At 35.0% G+C, this 22241-nt stretch overlaps 1 pseudogene; it reads right to left on the reverse strand.

The window, feature by feature from the left end:
* Positions 1-18203: 18203 nt before the first annotated feature.
* LOC149174803 (aspartate aminotransferase, chloroplastic-like) overlaps positions 18204-22241 on the reverse strand; it is a 119107-nt pseudogene continuing 115069 nt past the window's right edge.

Genomic DNA, 22241 nt, shown 5'->3' on the forward strand with positions numbered 1-22241 from the left:
TTCCAAACTGTCAAATCAAGAGGAGAAAAAGGAGAGAAATATTGGCACATGTGGTAATAAATTTAGATCTTGGTTCGTTATAATTTTGAAGACATGCTTTGAGTAAGTTAGGGTTCTTGAATGCTCTTGAAATGTTAAGCTTGGAATTTTCAGTATAAATTTTATTCTAGGGTGGTTTAGAGTGTAAAAATTGGATGTGATATATTTGCATACCTATCATAGAAATTTCAAACTCTGGTTCTCTATAACCTTGGAGGTATATTGTGAGGAATTTAGGGTTCCTAAATGCTCATGAAATCTACTTCAAACAAGTTAGCTTGGAAATGTAACTATAATTTTTTTTAGATGTTTCAAACTATGAATTCTAGAGGAGATAGAGGAGACATATTTAGGTACTTGTGGTAGAAATTTTTTACCTTGTTTCCCTATAATTTGGATTTATGCTCTTAGTAATCCAATGTTTTTGAACGCTCCTAAAATATGATTCAAATAAGTTAGTTGGAAATTTTCATTATTTTTCCTCTAAGATGTTTAAGGCAATAACTTCTAGTGGAGACAAGGGAGAGATATCCAAGTAAATAGAAAAGAGATTTGATAATTTGGTTCAATTTAATTTCAAAAATATTCCCCATGGAAGTTAGGTTTTCTAAATACTCCTCAAAATAGCTTCAAACATGTTAGTTTGACATTTTTACTATAACTTATCTTCTGGGACTTTTAGAATGTGAAAATTTGAGAGATATGAGGAGATATACAAAAGTGACCTAGGTAGAAATTTCATAATCATTTTTGAAAAATTGGATGTGTGGCATGTTATACAAGTTTGTTCTTAGGATGAGACCATAAACAACAAGTTTTGGGAGAAGCAAACTTGGTGAAGGAAGAAGAAGTAAGAAAACTATGGTGTTACCATGAAATTTGTTAAACCATCAAACTCGGAGGAGATGGAGGTGAGATATTCATGTACATGTGGTATAAATTTCAAACTTTGGCTCACTACAATTTTAAAAATATGTCATGAGGAAGTTAGGATTCATGGGATGCTCCTGAAATCTAGTTCAAACAGGTTAGCTTGGAAATTTTATTATAACTTTTATTTGAGATGTTCCAAACTGCCAAATCAAGAGGAGAACAAGGAGAGAAATATTGGCAAATGTGGTAAAAAATTTAGATCTTGGTTCGTTATAATTTTGAAGACATGCTTTGAGTAAGTTAGGGTTCCTGAATGCTCATTAAATATGATTAAAAAAGGTCAACTTGGAATTTTCATTATAACTTTTTTTCTAATATGTTTCAGACAATGTAATGTGGAGGAGACAAAGGAGAGATATCTAAGTACATGTAGTATAAATTTCAAACTTTGATTCATTATAATTCAATAGATATGCCCTATGGGAGTTGGTGTTATTGAATAGTTGTAAAATCAACTTCAAATAGGTTAGATTGGCATTTTTTCTATAATAAATTTTCTAGGACATTTTAGAGTATGAAAGCTTCAGAGGTCCATGGAGAGATACAAAAGTACGTCAAGTAAAAATTTCAAGATATATGTCATATTGTATGAGTTTGTTACTAGGAAGAGGCAAAAAAAAATTGTTCTTTGGGAGAAACAAATATGATGAAGGAAAAACCAACAAGTAGACTTGGTGAAGCCAGAAGAAGCTGGTAAATGTGGTGAAGGCAGAAGCAACTAGTAGACCCGATGAAGGAAAAAGTAGAAAGGAAACTCAATGAAGTAGGTTGGTTCCTACGAATATCTTGTAGAAGTGGTGATTGGTTTCTCATGTAGATTGGTGCCTACAAATCTTGCAAAAAATGAGATTGGTGTCTTCTATAGGTTGGTGCCTACAAATATTTCAACAAGGAGGATTAGTGTCTCTTATAGGTTGGTGACTACAAATAATATAGGAAGGGGGATTGGTGTCTCTTGTAGGTTATTTGCTATAAATCTTAAAGAAAGTGGGTATTGGTGTCTATTGTAGGTTGGTTCATAGAAAGTTTGTAACAATAGGTTAATTCCTACAAAAATTTGTTATAAAGAAGTTTTCATTTGTATCTTGTGTTCCATATGTGATATTTTTTTTGTTATGATTCATGAATGTTTAAATAAATAAGAAATTGTCTTACACTGATTCACCCAAATTTCCCCCACACTCAATCTATATTTGAATCTAATAATATTCAATTCAATATACAAATGAATGGTAGATCTAATTTTTCTTGAGTATATTAAGTTATATTTTACTATAATCAACATTCTTACTTTCTTGAAAAGGTGGGAAATGGTATAGCTTTTTCCTTATGTGTAAGTAGTAAGTGTAGAAGTTAGAGCATTCGATCTCTAGAACTACATCATTTAGATTACATTAAGACAACCTTCAGAGAAAGGGTTTGTGTCGTGCCCCCTCTTTTCATAGCATGGAATTAGATTGATTGCAATACATATAGAGGGATTTTGTGTAGTGATCTATCGTCCTCTCTATCTCTGATCTCATTAGATTAGGGAATAGATCTTCTTATCTATAGGAAGAATCGAGAAATGAAACCATGGGTATTTTGGTCTTCATGGAATTTGTTTCCTTTCAATTTATGATAATGTCTAGGAAGAAGCCAAAGTATATAAGAGTTGGCTTTGTGAATGTATAATTATGAAGAGCATTAACCACTTTATTTAATAAGATACATAGAGAATTTTTCTATATAGTATGTTGTGTGTTTACTTGCATTGTCGTAAGGTGATATTCATTGATTTTATTATATAACTCTAATTTTGCAAGTTCCCGGTCTATATGATTATCAAATCCATGATATTATCATGGCATAGCTAAATACCCTTATAATTGTCTTGAAGGAAATTTTAAAGAAATTTTAGAATTCACTTAGCAAACTCAAAAGACCAATCATTTGTGTAAGTTAAATCAAATACTCTATGTCTTTGTCTAAGAATGATAATCTCACTGCTTGAAGTATACTTTTGTCATATTCAGACTATCCTTATTTCAAATTAGTAATAGATTCTAAATAATGAATTTTGAAAAGATATTACTAGTATATGATTATAACATCTATAAATTTACTACATAAAATAGTGACATACAAAAAAATAATTTCTTAAAACTACAAATCTAATAAATTCATTATCTTTTTATTCTTATTTTTATTTAGATTCTATTTTAATATTATTCACAAATTTATTTTTTCAATCCGTTATTTTAATACCATTTTTTTAATTTGTACTTAGCACGTTCGGATTGTTCTGATTGTAATATTACATTTTATATTTTGATATGATGGTGAGTGAATCATTTTTTTCTGCCCATTACTCAATTAGTGTCAAATAATTCTTATAATTTTTTAATTACTCACTTACTATCACTTAAAATTTGAGTTGTTAACAATACCACTTGGGTATAATTTGAGTGGTTAACAATACCACTTGGACACATAGAGTGAACAATACCACTTAACCTAAATTCCTGTGACGGTAAATCTGATCACTATTAAATAATTGTAAATCACAACAAAATCGATGAAAACATACAAATTTCGGCTCCGGATTCTTCTAAATCAATATAATACTAAAAAAGAAAACTTCAATTGCTATGTGTTTTGCCAACAGACTTATGTAACGAAGCATCCGCCCAACTTAACATCTAGTATCTCTCCCATTACTCGCTTCATTAAGACGCTATATAATAAACTAACTTCAAAGCATTCACTGACATATCTCTCGTATTTGAACTGCAAATTTTGCATTACCTAGCCACCAACTCGCTGATGGAATCAGTGGCGTTAGATGCAGGAGCCAAACGAGTGTGAGCGGATGACACAGAAGAAGATGCGGTTGCAGACGCATGTGGCGATCCAGAACTGGTCATTTTGGTGGTTTGGGAAACGTAGGAAGTCACGAAAGCAGGCTTCGTTGGATCCGGCAAGTAAGTCACGGAATCGGTTGAAAGCATCAAATTGACGGTAGACATCAGTGGCCGAACATGGGATTCGGGTTGTGTACACAAAAGACCAACGTGAATGCATCTCAATGCTTGCGCCTCATCGCACGTTTCAATTATAGCTGGATCAATCAGTTGCGCAATATGATCTCCATGCCTGCATTAACACAACGGGTTCGTCATTATGATAAGGTATATATACACTTCGGACATGTCCAAAAGATGGACTGTGATATCCGTTATAGCGTACTCCCCTAAACGGTTTACAGATGAACTAAACAACATGATACTGTTAAAGTATCTCACCCATCCCAAAAGAATCTGCATTTCTGGTGACAAATTGTAATCGGTGTTCTTTCTTCCTGCGATAATTTCCAGGAGAAGAATGCCAAAGCTATACACATTAGCTTTTACAAATAATTGCCCTTGCATAGCATACTCCGGTGGCATATACCCGCTGCATTTCCAATGTACAATGTCGAAGATAACATAATAAGGGGGGAAATTAAAATTGGTAATGATAACATATTTGCATAGAAAACTGTTGTTGTATATTTAGAAAGTAAAAGCTTAACCGGAAATTATGTGTTCAAAAACAATACAAAGATGGCATAAACTACAATTTCAGTATTGTCAATTCTCTAGAAACGGAATCAGCAGAGTAAAACATATGCATTGACTGTACTGTATGAGAGCGATGATTTTATTGAAGTCTTACTAAGTTCCAGCAACTCTTGTGCTGACGTGAGTTTCATCTTCAGGGAAAAGTCTTGCTAAACCGAAATCTGCTATCTTTGGATTCAGTTGTTCGTCCAACAACACATTGTTTGCTTTAATGTCCCGATCAATGTTACTTGGGAGCGGGAGCGGAAGCGGGGAGCGGGAGCGGAAGCGGGAGCGGGAGCGACCATTTTCAGAAGCTCCCGGTTTGGGAGCGAATCCCGGAGCGATTTTTTAAAAATATATATATTTTTTATATTTTTTAATTTTTGATACATATATGTCAACAAAAACATGTAGAATGATGAATTAGATATAAAAAACATAAAAAAGCATAGATTGAACCATATAACAACAATCATCTAGAAGTTATAATCTTCATCAACCACGTCCGCAAGTTAGTAACATAGTAACATACAACATATTGAGTCTCATGATTCATCAATCTTAAATTTTCAAGCTTTCAAAATTCAATATATAACATTTATCATCATTGATCACCAAAGTTGTACTTGTAAGCTAAGTGTAACCATTACAACAAATAATATCTAACATGAAATGAAATGTTATAAAATGAAATGAAATGAAACAACTTTCAACTTTCATGAAGCATCATATTCATAATTCATTACTAATGAGTTATAATTGCCAACTTCAAACTTAAATTGTCATATATTGTTTAAAAAAATATCATAATAAATATGAAAGAGTCAATAGTTATAAAAGCTACTAGAAACTAGAAAAGAGAAGTAAATCTATTATCTATTTCTTATGCTTGGGCCTCTTGCCACCACGAGAAATGTCTAATTTTTTAGTCTTGTTGCAAAATCAAGATCTTTGTCATTAATATCACCCTCCAAGCATTAATATCCAGAGGTATCTTTGTCATTACCTTTGTATCTGTATAGGGATCTTTGTCATTAATATCACCCTCTAAGCATTAACATAAGATAGAAAAAGCATAGCATGTCAAGTCAAGATTTTGTTTGAGTGATGCGTACATTTTTAGAAGGGTCATGATAGAGGAGTTCGACAACCAATGTCACTAACATCAAGGTACATAGAGGGATTGGTACTCTTGATTAAATATGAGTTCCATACCCTAATACATGACAAAATTCAATGGAAACATTGCAATCCCCCAATCCTGAAATCCTGAAAAACTGATAAGTCTGCTGGATTTTGAATGAAATCTAAAATTCTACTTTCTCCATATGAAATCCAATGAGGACGAAACCACTCTCAAACATCCTGAGTCATTTCATGGTAATGTTAAAAATTTAAGTAAAAGGATGAAAATGAAAATTAAAGAAAATGTCACTTTTACTTTAAGAATTTAACATTACCATGAATAGCATATCAATACTAGGGCCTAGACTTGATCATTAAGTTGACCCACTCAAAAACTATTTGTTTCTTTCAAAAAAAATTGCATTTCGAACATTACTACAAAAAAAAAAATGCAAAAAAGGCAAAACGCTCCCGAAAAGGCAGGGAGCGAAATTTTTTTTAGGGAGCGCGCTCCCGAAATCGCTCCCTTTTCGGGAGCGATTTCGGGAGCGCGCTCCCGACCCGCTCCCGAGTCGCTCCCGCCCGGAGCGCGGATCGGGAGCGGGAGCGAGGGGGGGGCGCGCTCCCGCAACACTGGTCCCGATGAATAATCCGCAGCGGAGAATCCTGGTGAAGATAGAGAAGCCCGCGAGCTACTCCCATTATGATGTTGTGACGCTTCTGCCAATCAAGCGTTTTGCGTTTGTTTGGATCTGTATCTGTGAATGGGCTTTCATTACATGCATTCTTGGAACATTAATGTTATGTATCTACATCGATAATAAAATGGAAATCACTCACCGAATAGGACTTTATCAAGGCTCTTATTGGGTAAATACTCGTAGACAATCAACCTTTCTGACCCCTCTGCGCAACAGCCTAGTAGATTCACAAGATTTTTATGTTGAATTTTGGCCACAATTTTAATTTCATTCAGAAATTCTTTTCTCCCTTGCATAGATTTTAAAGACAGTTTTTTCACAGCTATTTCTGTTCCATGCTGAGTAGTTCCCTGACAGATTCAAACCAAAATTTCTATATAAAATTTGTATATTGCATTTAGGCTTAATTTTCTTGCAAAATATTTGCTATCAAGCTAATAATATACATCCAACCGTCATTGGTGCAATTAGAACAACGGCTTTTTCTATAATTTAAGATTGTAAAAATGAATGGTGTTAGCTTTATTAGCTCATGTTACCTTGTACACAGGGCCAAAGCCTCCCTCTCCCAGCTTGTTATCATCATGAAAATTTCTCGTAGCAGCTACTAATGTTTCCATTGTAAATACCATTTGTTGATCATGATCGAACAATGTGCTTTCCTCGGGCTTATCTATACAATAAAAACACAGAGTTCGAATTTATATTACAAACATAAAGACAAAGATTCAATTTTATAGTTTTTAACCAGCGAAGGGGATAACGAGTTTTACCATGCCTCGGGTCTGAAAATATAATAATTAGAAACCATTGTAAATTTGAGTCGTCTTAATCTAAAATAAAATAAAAGAACAGTTTTAATCCAAAATAAAAGAATAGTTATAAATTTATGGCAAGGAAAATTTTTAAAATGGAAATTTGTTTTAAAGTTTAGAAATTTTTGCTAATCTTACAAGTTTCTAATATATATAGAATTACCAGTTTCTAATATACAGAATGTAAAATGTTTAGTGATATTTTTGTAAAGATATCTAATTTCTAATTATTTTATATAATTTTTATAAAATTTTGACTTTCTATGATAACAAAATTTTATACTATAAAAATTGGGTTAATATCCATTAAAAAAAAATAGAAATTGGTGAATATTTTTTTGGAAAAACCATAAAAAATTAGCCTACATACAAATATCAGTCCCTAAAATTTCCTTATTTATAAAATTTGAGAATTATCACATTTTAGTATATTTTTATATTTCTATAATAATAATAATAATAATATTTTTTATTGATATTTTTTTAATTACTATTAATGTCATATTTGATTTAATTTAATATTTTTTAAATATTATTTTGAATATTTCTGAAAAGTTTGAACGAGGAAGCAGCCAAAACTGAGAAAAGTGAGAAGATAGATTTAATGAGAAAATGGCCTAATTCATGCATTTCATTTACGGTAACTATCAAGTACCAGATCAAGAGAGGAGAATTGCTATTAAAATATGTGGTTGATAATTTCAACCCGCAAACTGTGCTAATCTGCATGGTATTATGCTGTATGTTATCATGTATGATCATATATGTAATTCTTAAAATTACAAATTAACATAAACATTACAAATTACAAATGTTTATATATATCTAAACATTTAACCAACTTTCTTAATCGGCATATTATTATTATTATTATTATTATTATGTTATTTATGATAATTTATATTTTTAAATTATTTATATATATATATATATATATATAATAAAATTTTATAATTTTATAAAAAATTATAAAATAACTGAAATTTAAAATGATTAAATTGAACTTTTTCAAATATATCCTACAATTATGATAGACAGCGCTTCATGATTTATCAACCCTCACCCTCTGTGTGTAGTTATATATTTAAATATTAGTTGGAAACTTTAGGATGAATAGTAGGAACTAAATTGGAAATTATGAACTCTGTTTACAAATGAGACCTTTTGCGGATATAAATGATGTGGGTAAAAGAAAGATTGGAATATTTAGTAAATGTATTATCTTTTTTTATTAATATAGAGAAGAAGTGTTTTTTTACTAGAAAAAATGAAATTTAAAATATTTGGAGGTAAAGAAATATGTTTATGTCTCAAGATTTAAGGACTCGTGAAATCTTGCTCCCTTATGGTTACTAGTTGATAATTCCATGTGGGGTGAGGTGGTTTTTCTTGAATAACAATGATGAGTCTAATCCTCCTCTCTTAGATCACCAGTGAGTAATTCTATATAGAATGGTGTGAATTTTCTTGAAAAACAATAATGAGTGAACCTAAATTCACAAATAACAATTAGTAATAATTATCCTCACTATTAATTTATTAATTAAATTATAATAAAATTTCTTTATTTTCCAAATAATAATAATAATAACATCCTGCAACCATAGGGCCTTATGACTTCTCTACAACTATAGGGGTTCTGTGCAACGGTGTATTAAATCTGAATATGGTAACTCACACCCATATCCGACTGGTATAATCTAATTTACACACAATTTTCCGCAATTTTCCGCTAAAGGCCATCAAAGCCCTTGGTTTAAATGGTCATGGGTTAGCTGTCAACGATATGCAATATCTATTCTTTTGGGCACTTCACGCCAACGCTGAAGAACAGGAATATGGTGGTATCCTCGAGAACACCAGAGTGGATGCAGATCGGGGTCCAACCTTAGCTGTTGGGATGGGGTTAAGGTGAGCCATATATCTGGTCGTTGCTCCTAATTGATCTGGAGAACATGAATAACTGCAGTGAGAATGCGTTTAACATAGCTGAGCACAATATGGGGTTTCACCAATAGAGCATAACAACAGAGGGAGACTTTGTTCATCAGTCCGTATAGGACACACGTTTATAAAACTGGTGAGATTACTTCCAAATTGATTCTAAAAACTAAAATTCCAGAGATTAGAATTAATTCATTTTTTATTTTAGTATATGCTTTTTAAAATTAAATTAGTTTATTAGAATTTATAATAATATAAGGATAGTCTTTGAGAAAGGTTGTATTTCTTCATGCTTGAATTTTAAAGTGGTGAAATTATAAAATTTTGATGTTATTGATACAGTTTGAGTAGGTCTAATGGTTAAGAGCATGTGTTTCTTGTTAAGAGGGTATAAGTTCAAAACCAGAAAGATAGAGTATGTATTCCTTTTTAGATTTTGTAGTTAAATAGCCAAGTTAATGTAGATCATTTGTCCCACAAACAAGGAGTTCATACACCAATTTAGTGTCTAACCTAACCCTGACCTTAAAATTAGATCATTTGTCCCACAAACAAAAAATTCATACAGCAATTTAGTGTCTAACCTAACCCTGACCTTAAAATTAGATAATAATAATAATTCACCCTGAACTTAAAATTAAATAATAATAATAATTCACTTGAAAAAAAACCTCACTTATAATCTCTAATCGTTTTTCTAAAAAGAGACTATATTCAGCATCTACGAGCACATGATAATATGAATTCATATTATATTATCAGACATAGCTCTCTGTTCTTTCATAATTACCCGATTGATTAAAGTTTCAATGGATAATCATTATTTGATTAAAGCCTACGAGGTTTACGAATCTATCTTATAATTATGAATTTTTGAAAAAGCTATAAACTTATCTTTTGTCTGGCTAAACCTCAATAAAACTGGAAATTTTAAAATCATTACCAGTAATCCTGATTCTATATTATTTTAGGAAAACATCTTACAAAACCATCCACACCTGAGTAAACATTTGATAAATCTAAAACTTCAATCAAAGCGCGGGTTTGGATTACTATCTGCTAGTTTTCAATAAAGCAATAAGTATGAGTTCATAGAATGAATCATATGGCAGTAATACGTTGGTATTCCCTTGGAGCTACGGCAGACTTCAGTCTTCTGGCCGTTGCGAACGCGCCTATGATTAACCCGAGAACCAACCCACCCACAATACCTAAAATTATGTATATTCTTTTGTCTGAAGACTTGCTCTCTGGACTATTGGCTGCGCTCCCTGGAGGGGCTTGCGGAAGCTGCATAGACGAATTATAGAAAGGATATATTTCATAACGAAGGATGCAACTTCTACTCCAATACTGAACTCCTGCAGTCGTATCAGTTGTGAATATTGTATTGATCGAGTATGATAGGCATGTGCTGCATTGGTCAGTACTTAGATCTCTTGTGCACTGGACCAGACCGTAAATAGTTTGTGACAAGGAACCCAGAGCTATACCGTAAGCAGAGCGTCTCGTTTCAGTTGTTGCTTTAGCTAACAAGTTATTTAGGAGATTCTTAGCAGCAACTTGAAAGTCATCGGGGACGAAGACCCCCGCATCCCCTCCGAAGCCCTCCGGAAAATTAGACCCTAAACTTGTGTCCAGTATTCCAACGAAACTATAGTTTTCATAACGTAAGAAGCACAGTGATATGGGGTTTAACGGTAAGTTTCGTTGGGTGAAACCCACGAGACGGAGGTTCATGTTGAAAATATAATTTCAATGCAGTCGTACTGCGCTCTCCAAAACCGCCAGACTGAAAACCACAAAACCGCCCAGAGCTCATCGCACTGCCTTCCCATGAAAATTTGTTTCCGTATGTTGAGCTCCGATGCGATTTGGAGGCGATGCGTGTCACCCGCATGACATCAGCAAACGAAACCCATCGGAAGCTAAAGCTCGGTGACAAACTGCCCTCCGATGTCATCTCCGCCGTCCGATTGTCCTATTCGTCCTCTGCCGTCGATCTCGGAAGCTGCTGCCCGCCTGCGTCAATTCAATGCATTGCGTGGAGTGTTTGACTTTTCCACTGACCGCCGAGGATGGAAGCGTTAATGCTCTTAATGGCTGTTCGTATTGTTTGGTGGAGGCCCTTTTAAATGGTTATGGGCACGTTAATGATTTTTATATATATATGCACGATGGTATGGGCACACATATCATATGTGTTATGTTTTAAAAGAAACGTTGACCATATGTGTTAAAGAAAACCCACGGTAGTTGAATGTATTGAATTAAGTTTTTAATATGATGAGCCAAATACATATATGCTCATGGGTTGTAATATGTGTTAAGCAATTTTGTAATATGAGAGATTGTGGCAGCATTTTTTGAGAGCTGGGGGGAGCGTTTTAAAAAAAAAGAGAGAGTGCACAGCAGTGCATGAGGGAAATAGCGTAAAGTTATTGTTGCACATGAGAGTGGTGTAACGCGCAGCAGCGAAAGAGCAGGGAGTGCTCAGAATGAAGACCAGCATGTGAAGCAGGGGAAGATATTGCACAGCAGTGCATAGATTTTTTTTAATGTATTGGGTATGCATTGAAATGCAGGAGAAAAGAGCGCTCAGGTATTTTTTGAGATTGTGAATGTAATGAAAAGTTTACTGTATGTGTAAAATATTTTTACAGCAGTATGTGTAAAAATAATTTTACACCAGCAAATGTAAAAATGGGTTTTACAGCAGTAAACCCAGCACAGTGAACTCTCAGGTGGAGAGAAAAGACAGAGTTCTGTTTTTGATGGGTAAAAGTAATTTTTGTAAATCCCTCTGAGTGAAAGAGGATGAATTTGTATCAGGCATGTATTTTAATGATAGAAATGTTTTTATGGCTGTGTAATACTCTGTTCTGAGTAATTTTATTTAAAAGCTTCCCTGTGCATAAAGATCCTGGACAGAAGAAACAGAGCATTGTCTCTGTGGTGAATTTTAATTGGTTTTTGGTATTTTCCCCGTTTAAAAATACCCAACAGTGGTATCAGAGCTAGTCCAGGCTCTTTGAAGACTCAAAGAAGCTGAAGGAAGGTGTGGTTGCAGCAGCAGAGAAAGCTTCTCCAGCAGTGTGAAGTTTCAGCCAAAGGGATTCAGGTATTTCTCAAGTTTTTTTTGAGTTGCTGTTGAAGAGACAGAGAGTCATTTTAAAAAAAACACAGTCAGGGATTTTAAAAATAGTTAAAAATGGCAAGGTCAAAGAAGAAAGTGTCCAAATCCCCTAAGGTTGTGTCTCCCTCTTCTACTAAAATAGAAGACAATCTATTTGAAAGTATTATATTTGAGGCTTCAAAGTTTAATGGAAATTTTGATATGTGGGAAATAAGAATGAGGGCTGTCTTACAGTCTCAAGGGATTGAAGTCTGGGAGTCAGTGATTGATGACAGCAAAATGGATAAAGAATCCATGGAGTATGATGCACAAGCAGCAAAGACTATCTTGGATGGACTCCCTGATTCTGTGAAGAGGAATCTAGGAAGATATACATCAGCAAAGGATATATGGGACAGACTGCATGACCTTCATGCAAAGGGAGCACTGACCATGACAATGAGTCAAGAAGAACCCATCATAGAAGCTGAGAATGAAAAGCTTGACCTCATCAAGCTTCAAGTAAAAGAAAGGGATGAAGAGCTTACCAAGCTGAAGAAGGAGCTTGACCAATGCAAGAGGAAACATCATGAAGAAGTCATATCCATGACAAATCAGCTGAATGAAGCAAAGAAGCAGGGAGATGCCTTGACAAGTCAACTTGAACAAAGACACAAGAGAGTGAATAAGCTTGTGGAAGAGATTGGACAGTACAAGGTAGAGGTCTCCTCCCTTAAGTCTGAACTAAAAGAATCCAGGAAGCAGGCACAAGGAGCTGAAAAGAAAATGGAGAGCAGTCAAGCAAAAATCTCCAAAATGAAGTCAGATATTATCTCCTTCAAAATAGTAGCAGCTGAAGCTACTCATAGCAAGGAAGAAACTGAGCGACAACTAGCAAAGAAGAATAATGAGTGTGAAAAGTTAGAAGAAGAGATTGTCCTCCTCAGGAAGAAGGTTGAAGGGATGAATAAGATCATGAAGAGCTCTCAAGCTCTGGATGACATGCTCAGATATCACAGATCTCCATTTGATAAATCAGGACTTGGGTATGTAGGTGAACCCTCAAACAAGGATGAAGATGCTTTAAGCAAAGGAGATGTGAAGAAGCCAGAAAGAGATGGTGATGCTCCTAGTTCCAGCAAAGGCAAGGAGAAAAATGAAGGCTGCAATAGAAGAGATCCTGCTCCAAGCAGAAAACCAGCTCAAAGAAGAAATGTAGCTGATGTCAAAGAGGCAAGATGCAATGATCATCAACAAAGGATTTCAAGGCAGCAAGGATTCAGAAGTACATCAAGAAAACCTCCATCTCCCAGGTATCAAAGTTCATTTTATGGTTATTGTTATGCTTGCTCAAACTTTGGTCATATGGCAAAAGATTGTAGAGCATTTCATGAAGATAAATGTGGTTTCCGAAAACCTCCAAGAGACAATTTTAGAAGAAATCATGAAATGTTATTCATGAATAATGTTGAATGTTTCAAGTGTCATAACATTGGGCATATGGCACGAGATTGTAACTTGACATGGGCTCTTACAGAAGCTAGACCCATGCAAAAGAAGAAAATTACACAAGTGTGGAGAAGAAAAGAAATACAGTGTGAAAGCCCCTTAAGCAACGCAGCTGATCTAAATTTGTTTTGAGAAGAGTCTGCCAAAAGAAGACAAGCATACATTAAAGGGGAGCTTGAATTTTTTTTGTTTGCTGAACTGCATTAACAGTCATTTGTTGATGGAGGATGTATTGCAGCGCAGCAGTTGCAAATGAAATTTTTGTTAATCCCTCTAAAAGGTAATATGCAGCAGTGATGAAATCAGCAATGTTTTTGCTTTGTGTTTATGCAATATGCACAGAAATGCATAAAGAAGAAAAGATGGCAGCGCTGAAATGTAAAGAGCAGCAGCGAGATAAGAGAAAAATGCAAAGCATGGAGACCCTCACAGCAGTGGGAAGATAGAACATAAGACAGCAGTTTGGAAATTTTTTTTGGAGCACATGGATTAGAATGAACAGCAGTTTTGAATTTTTGCATGGCAATGGAAGGTAGTTTCCTTCTATGTAATGTGAGAGAATATACTCACAGCAGAATGAGTGTAATGCACAGCAGATGAAATGTTTTGTATTGGGAATGAAAATGCAAAGCAATGAGAAGAAAATGAGAAGAAGGCAAAACGCAGCAGAGCGTAAATGCCCAGTGGCTGAGAATGCAATGAAATTTTTGTTACACAGCAGTAAAAAAAATGTAATTTTTTTTATGCAATGCAGCATGCAAAGAAATGCATAAAGAAATACATGGACATCAGATTTTTAATGCACATGGGTGAATGATAATGTGTGGCCGCAGAAAAATGAAAGGAATTGCACAGTAGTGCACTGTGTAAAAAATGAAGACTAAGATTGTGTGAAGCAAGGGTGCATAAGAAAAGGCAGCAGCCTGTGTTTTTTTTTATGGAGAATGAAGTGCCAAGAGTATGGGCACAACAGTTTGATGAAACAAAAGGCAGCCACAGTGCAAATTGCAGCAGCAACACAACAGCAAGTGTATGGACAGCAGCATGATGGCAAGAAGGAGAAGCACACAGCAATGCAAATGTGAAAAATGCAGCAGCAAGAAGTTTTGAACAGCAGCACATGCAAAAGAAATTTTCCTTACAGCAGTAAAGGTAAATGTAATGAATTTGTTGTTCATTTGAGTTGAAATGCAATATATGCAACAACAGTGAGTGTAATAAATGTTTACACACAGCAGTGTAAATTTGTAAATTGGGACAGCGTAATTGTTCCAAGAAGGACAGAGTATTTTGTCTTTGAAAAGTGCAGAAGCAGTGCAAGTGTAGACACAGCGGTGTGGGATAGACACAGTAAAGAAGATGGCACAACAGTGCAGCAGAGAATATGCAGCAGCATAAAAGAACATTGTAATGAGTTTGCACACACAACAGTGCAATGAATGTTTGTTTTGGAACTGCACTTGAAGCAGTCATTTGGTGAAACCCTCTGTTAAAGAGGAAGGTGCTTTTAAGCACATTGTCATTAGTGAAACCCTCAGTCAAGAGGAAGATGCTTTTCAGCATAGTGTGGTAAATCCCTCTATCAAGAGGATGATGCTTTTCAGCATAGTCACATGGTGAATCCCTCTGTCATGAGGAAGGTGCTCTTCAGCACATTGTTATGGTGAATCCCTCTGTCATGAGGAAGGTGCTCTTAAGCACAGTTTCAGGTTAATCCCTCTATTAAGAGGAAGACAACTTTGATTGTTTATGAACTGCATCAGAAGCAGTTGGTGAATCCCTCTATGCGAGGAAGATTGGTGAATCCCTCGATGTGAGGAAGTGCTTGGGTAAGATTGAATGCCCAGCAGTTGAAATTAAAGGGGAGTGTTGAAAATATAATTTCAACGCAGCCGTACTGCGCTCTCCAAAACCGCCAGACTGAAAACCACAAAACCGCCCAGAGCTCATCGCACTGCCTTCCCATGAAAATTTGTTTCCGTATGTTGAGCTCCGATGCGATTTGGAGGCGATGCGTGTCACCCGCATGACATCAGCAAACGAAACCCATCGGAAGCTAAAGCTCGGTGACAAACTGCCCTCCGATGTCATCTCCGCCGTCCGATTGTCCTATTCGTCCTCTGCCGTCGATCTCGGAAGCTGCTGCCCGCCTGCGTCAATTCAATGCATTGCGTGGAGTGTTTGACTTTTCCGCTGACCGCCGAGGATGGAAGCGTTAATGCTCTTAATGGCTGTTCGTATTGTTTGGTGGAGGCCCGTTTTAAATGGTTACGGGCACGTTAATGATTTATAGATATGCACGGTGGTATGGGCACACATATCATATGTGTTATGTTTTAAAAGAAACGTTGACCATATGTGTTAAAGAAAACCCACGGTAGTTGAATGTATTGAATTAAGTTTTTAATATGATGAGCCAAATACATATATGCTCATGGGTTGTAATATGTGTTAAGCAATTTTGTAATATGAGAGATTGTGGCAGCATTTTTTTGAGAGCTGGGGGGAGCGTTTTAAAAAAAAAGAGAGAGTGCACAGCAGTGCATGAGGGAAATAGCGTAAAGTTATTGTTGCACATGAGAGTGGTGTAACGCGCAGCAGCGAAAGAGCAGGGAGTGCTCAGAATGAAGACCAGCATGTGAAGCAGGGGAAGATATTGCACAGCAGTGCATAGATTTTTTTTAATGTATTGGGTATGCATTGAAATGCAGGAGAAAAGAGCGCTCAGGTATTTTTTGAGATTGTGAATGTAATGAAAAGTTTACTGTATGTGTAAAATATTTTTACAGCAGTATGTGTAAAAATAATTTTACACCAGCAAATGTAAAAATGGGTTTTACAGCAGTAAACCCAGCACAGTGAACTCTCAGGTGGAGAGAAAAGACAGAGTTCTGTTTTTGATGGGTAAAAGTAATTTTTGTAAATCCCTCTGAGTGAAAGAGGATGAATTTGTATCAGGCATGTATTTTAATGATAGAAATGTTTTTATGGCTGTGTAATACTCTGTTCTGAGTAATTTTATTTAAAAGCTTCCCTGTGCATAAAGATCCTGGACAGAAGAAACAGAGCATTGTCTCTGTGGTGAATTTTAATTGGTTTTTGGTATTTTCCCCGTTTAAAAATACCCAACAGTTCAAATCTCGTTGAGTACATGGCCTGTTGTGTCTTGGCTAGAAGGGTAGGCGACCCCAGAGTGGACGTCTCGGCTCTTGTTGAGGCATAAGTTCTTGCTATGTGTGGCTTGCAGGTTGCTGCACCTAGCCTAGGTTTATAGTGGCAGCCAGTTGGATTTGATCCTGGGCCTGCCCAGGATAACTCTCACCAGTTACCGATTGTCCTAGTGTTAAAAAAAATAACGTAAGAAGCAGTGGAAAGGCCAACAAGTAGCGCCAACGCTACTCCCACATCGTTGTCGTATGCTGAGCGTTGCCAATTGCCAACAAGTGTAGCATTGGTCGATTGTCATGTCTGCCCTGCACTGGAAGAGGCAATATATTTGACGCATGCGATTTGACGAATGTTCCCCATTACCATTCCATCTAACGCAGGGCGGTGGCGACCACTCCTTTCAAATTCTACTCTTCCTAAGTTATTCATTGACTTGACTCACACAGCCTAATATTTGCCATAACGCTTATTGACTTGACTAGACTTATTGCATAGACCTTAATATTTCCCGTGACGATGAATGCATTGCGAAGCATGCCCCACACGGCAATGGGAGGAACTCACAGCTGACTAGCCTTCGATTTTGACTGACGTGGGATGTATGTTAACGTTAACCCCTTTTGACCTGTGACTCCCAACCTGCCTTGACTCGTACTTTGATTCTGAGAAGATATATGTATCACTTTCCAAGTATGTTCACCATATTTTTCTCAGATTAGTTTAAAGAGGATATAAATTTGTTTGGAAAACAGTGGAAATTTTAGTATTTTTAGTTAAAATTGATAAAAATTTTGGGAAATCTAGGTTATAGTTGTGTAAGTTTCAGGATTTTGGGTGTCCAAGGGTTGATGTTCTTGCATCTATTTCCACCATTGATTCAAACACTCCTATAATCAGATTTTTTGAAAAGAAATCACCAAATTCCAGCAAAAAATAATTTTACCAATGAATTTGTGGTCTTGATAGACAAAATGTGTAGTTAAAATGTGTAGTTAACTTAATAATGGTTGTTAATTTTAATGTGGTGTGTAAGTGAATCAATACTACTTTAGATTTATTTTAATTCTAGATTTACCAAGGGCTAAAAAAAATTAAAGATAAATTTAAAGTAATTTAATTATTAATTATAATTATGATTATAAATATAATTAATACCTTTATTTTTAGTTTTGTATAATTTGATCATGGCCAAAAAAATAGCATTCCAATATGGTGGGGAATTTATCCACTTTGCATCTACGAGTGCTTTATTTTTTTATTTTTTTTTTTACTATTCAACATGCTTAGGACATGACCGCTGGGGTGGATGGCTTTCGCTCCCCCAGCCGAGTTCGAACCCTGCGGAGGTCCCCTCTTTAGCGATTTGTGACGGCTTTGTCGTATCTGCCGGCTTCGGCCGTATTCTGACTGGCTTCGGCCGTATTCTGACTGGCTTTCGCCATATTGTAATCATGAGGGCTTCGGCCATATGTGGATTTTCACTCTGAAAAAAAAAACGATTCCAAATTAAAATATATTCTAACCTTAAAAATAAAATGTTTGTTCAACAAATAACACATTAAATTAAAAATTTTATTTTTATATTTTAGTAAAATAGAAATTTTATTTTATTTTATTGTATTTAGAATAAGTTAAAAAAAAATAATGAATATTTTTAATTTTTTATAAATAAATTAAAAGAAAATAATATATATATATATATATATATATATATATATATATATTTTTTATTATATATTTTATAAATTTTAAAATATTTTTAATTAATTTTAATTATTAACATGTTTTGCAATTTAAAGTTATTTTTTTTATATAGAGACAACTCATTAACTCTATAACTAGACTCATAGAGTTCTATCTCACCTATTTTACATGGAAACAAATCACTATATTTTTTGACAGCATCATATTTGCTAGATACGCTCCTTACAGTTCGAGACTAAAGATCGCTATTTTATATTTCAATAGAATCCTAGTGCCAAACGATTCTTTTAAATTTTGTAAGTTTTTCCTAAGTTTTACTTCGTTTTCTTTAAACACTTATGGCTTATGAAGATCATAGTGGTTTAATCTTCTTACTTTGAAGTAAGTTTGATTTTCATCAACAATTTACTATAAGCTAATTTCCCAAATTGACAGACATAGTATTGATTACCAATTACTGTTATCTTTCTCACACTAGTAGAAAGAGGTCTTGTGGCCAATTACTATGCTCAGAAGATAAGCTTGCAAGGTTTTGTACACTTCATGGCTACCATGGCCTCACACATATAAGTTTTTCTTGAAAGCATCATGTCTTGGAAAGGGAGCCTCCTTCTCAAGCTTCTTCATTTCATCCCATCTCATTGTGTTGATGCTTCCCAATTATTTTATTATTCGTTTTTTATCTTTCCTCTTTGATGTCATTTGAATTTCTCCCTTTTATTTTACATATTTTATTCTTTGCAATTTCATGAGAAAACTTCAACCTTTAGTGGATATTAATATCTAAAATTAAATTAAATTAAAATAAATATTAAGGACATGAGCATGATTACAAAATTTAGTGCTTTTGTGCACTACTACCTAGGAAATAGCTTTCCTTACTTTAATGAAGGATGAATTGAAAAGAAATGAACCTTCCTAGGAGGACCTAAGACACCTAAGTTAAGAAACAATCAAGTCTAAAATCTTTTAAGTATCTACCCAATACTTCCACATATTTGGTTAGTCACAAACAATTTATTTCCATAAACTAAGAATGTTCGATAAAAGAAAAATATTTTAATTTTATACTGAAGGAATCATATCAATATCACGCAATTTTTCTCAATCTTCAAAATTTCTAATCTTCAAAATTTCTAACTAATCTTGTTGATTCCAAATTTAACAATTGTGCAGAAGCCTCTCCTATATCTCATTTAGACCATACATTCCTTGCATTATTTTCTTTTAACTTAATATACAAATAAATAGGGTCCTTCATGGTCCTTAGCATATATATATATATATATATATATATATATATAAACAGAGAGAGATTTGTTGTTTTTCCCTTAATCTTTTCGTAACATGTAACCTTGTGGTCATCCTTGGAAATGAAAAGATACACTATAACATCCTCGTCAACACCTTGAGTCTATGTGACGATAAATCACATACTTTATAACTATAATGTGCCTTATTCCTACCTCTTGTTGTTGTAATGGTTTAGTGATAAACATATATTTATATATGCACTAGCTTGTTAACACTCTTCATGTGGTATTATACAAGGTTAACTTGTGAAATTTTTTATGTATGAGTTATCAATTTATGTTGACCCTTTCTTCATCGATCTCCCCTTTGTTCTAGACCATTCAATCCAACTGTCGGCGATTGGATTTCTTTAATGTTTATTTCTCTTTCCTATGTGGAGTTGGCCTTGTTGGAGCTCTCAGAATCATTGAACTCCTCTCAGTTTGGACGATGGAGATTGCGTGGTGGGAGGTTAGGATAACTACCCTACCAAAACCCTGTCATCACTACCACATTTGCATTGCGTGAAAAATAGGAATCACTCCATTCACTTGCAACTCCTACTATAATTTCTTGGATTCTAAAGGTCGATGGGCCATTCTTTTGTCGGTAACCCATCCCACTTTGTCGTAGAGTATTTTTCATGGTTATCCCCACGATGATTATGAGGTATATTTCTCGGTCTTGGTGTTTTTTAGTTTAATTTGGTTAGCGCGCACAAATATTGCTCTTCATTATCTTTACATTATGGTCTCATAATCTCTTGGCAATGAACTTTCGAGGGTTGACATAGGTCTTTCGAATCACACAACCAAAATTTAGGAATAACTCCTAATACCCTTATGCATTTACCATGGAGGCTTCTTAAGGGTTTCCATGTGTTTACAATGTAACTTCAAATCTCTTTCCTCTAGCTTGTTAATGACTGCTTCTTATTCTTATTATTTTTTTCCTTTTTTTCTAACTATAGTATCCTTGCTGATTTTCGATATTATTATACATGAAGTACCTATAGGAACACATGTTTCCAACAATTCAGGTAAAGAATGTGTAACACCCTCCTCAGATGGATTACAAGAACACGTGTTTCCAATAGTTCAGGTAAAGAATGTGTAACCATGTCAACCGGGGTAAACATGAGACGAGAGACTACTATGATAAGATTCGACCTCCTATGTGACCTTAAGGAAGTGGAATCGACAAAAACATCAGAAACAATCATCCAAAATCATCAACGATACCGTCAGGAGACAAGTCAGCCACTTAGACAGCCAGTCCATAGGTCCTGCTATTGTTATAGATCTCTTAGGCCATAGTCATGCTCAGGCTATGGGCAAGGGAAAGACCAATAACCTAAAGGAGCTCTCATAGGCTTTCCTATTTGCAACCAGAGACCAAAAATGCTAGTTTTGTGCCAGCGATCCAGGGATTTAAGGTAGTTTTTCAGGTCCAGAGCCCAAGCCATTGCCCAGAATGGAGTCATAGCTTGAAATCATTAAAAATACATGGAAACAATGATGCAAAAGAAATAAGCTGAACGAGACCATAACCAGTCCCCTACTATCCATGCCAGTCATTTCATCAAACATATCATCAACATGTAACCTACAGGTTTAAACAACATAATTAAGTGCAGGGATCTCATCCTTATCTGAGAATCACTATGAACCATTTTTCCCTCATGTCATTTGTTTCATTATCATCTATTAGGTCATAGATGCATTATCCATTCATTTACAAATAAAAAGAGATGAGAGCTATATATAGTTGTTGTCATAAAATATACATATAACCAACATAATAGGAACATAATTACCATAAACATATCAGTCATCAAAATCCACGTATACATCAATACATTTTCACATAGAAATCAAGGGAATGAATTTCTCATTAATGAATGTAGTAAACCAACCAGAGAAGAGACTACCACATTTCACCTGATCATAGAATGGCTTAGCCAAATCTCTCTTCAGTCATTCACCCCCGTGCCATATTCCAAGCATGAATGTGGGACTCAAACCAAAAGAACCAACGAGGGCATACTGAGGCTAAACCACCTCACCCTAATCAACTGAAATTAGGCTTTACCGTAATCCATCCCAGATCACTAGGCCAACACAATCAACACATCATAAAAGGATTTATCATGATCTCTGCCTGATCACTACGCCAAGAAAGCATGGATGCCACCATATTTCTCCACCTACACTATGAGGAATTTTCCTGTCTCCTAGTCTCTCAGACTTGACCGCAATCAAACCCGGATCACTAGGCCCTAAACTGAGACCCACTCTCCAAGCTTTACCAC

The sequence above is a fragment of the Pinus tabuliformis genome, chromosome 4_1, assembly GCF_031772625.1.
Source record: "Pinus tabuliformis cultivar Carrire ecotype Pingquan chromosome 4_1, CPIR1, whole genome shotgun sequence".
In the NCBI taxonomy this organism is placed as follows: Eukaryota; Viridiplantae; Streptophyta; class Pinopsida; order Pinales; family Pinaceae; genus Pinus; species Pinus tabuliformis.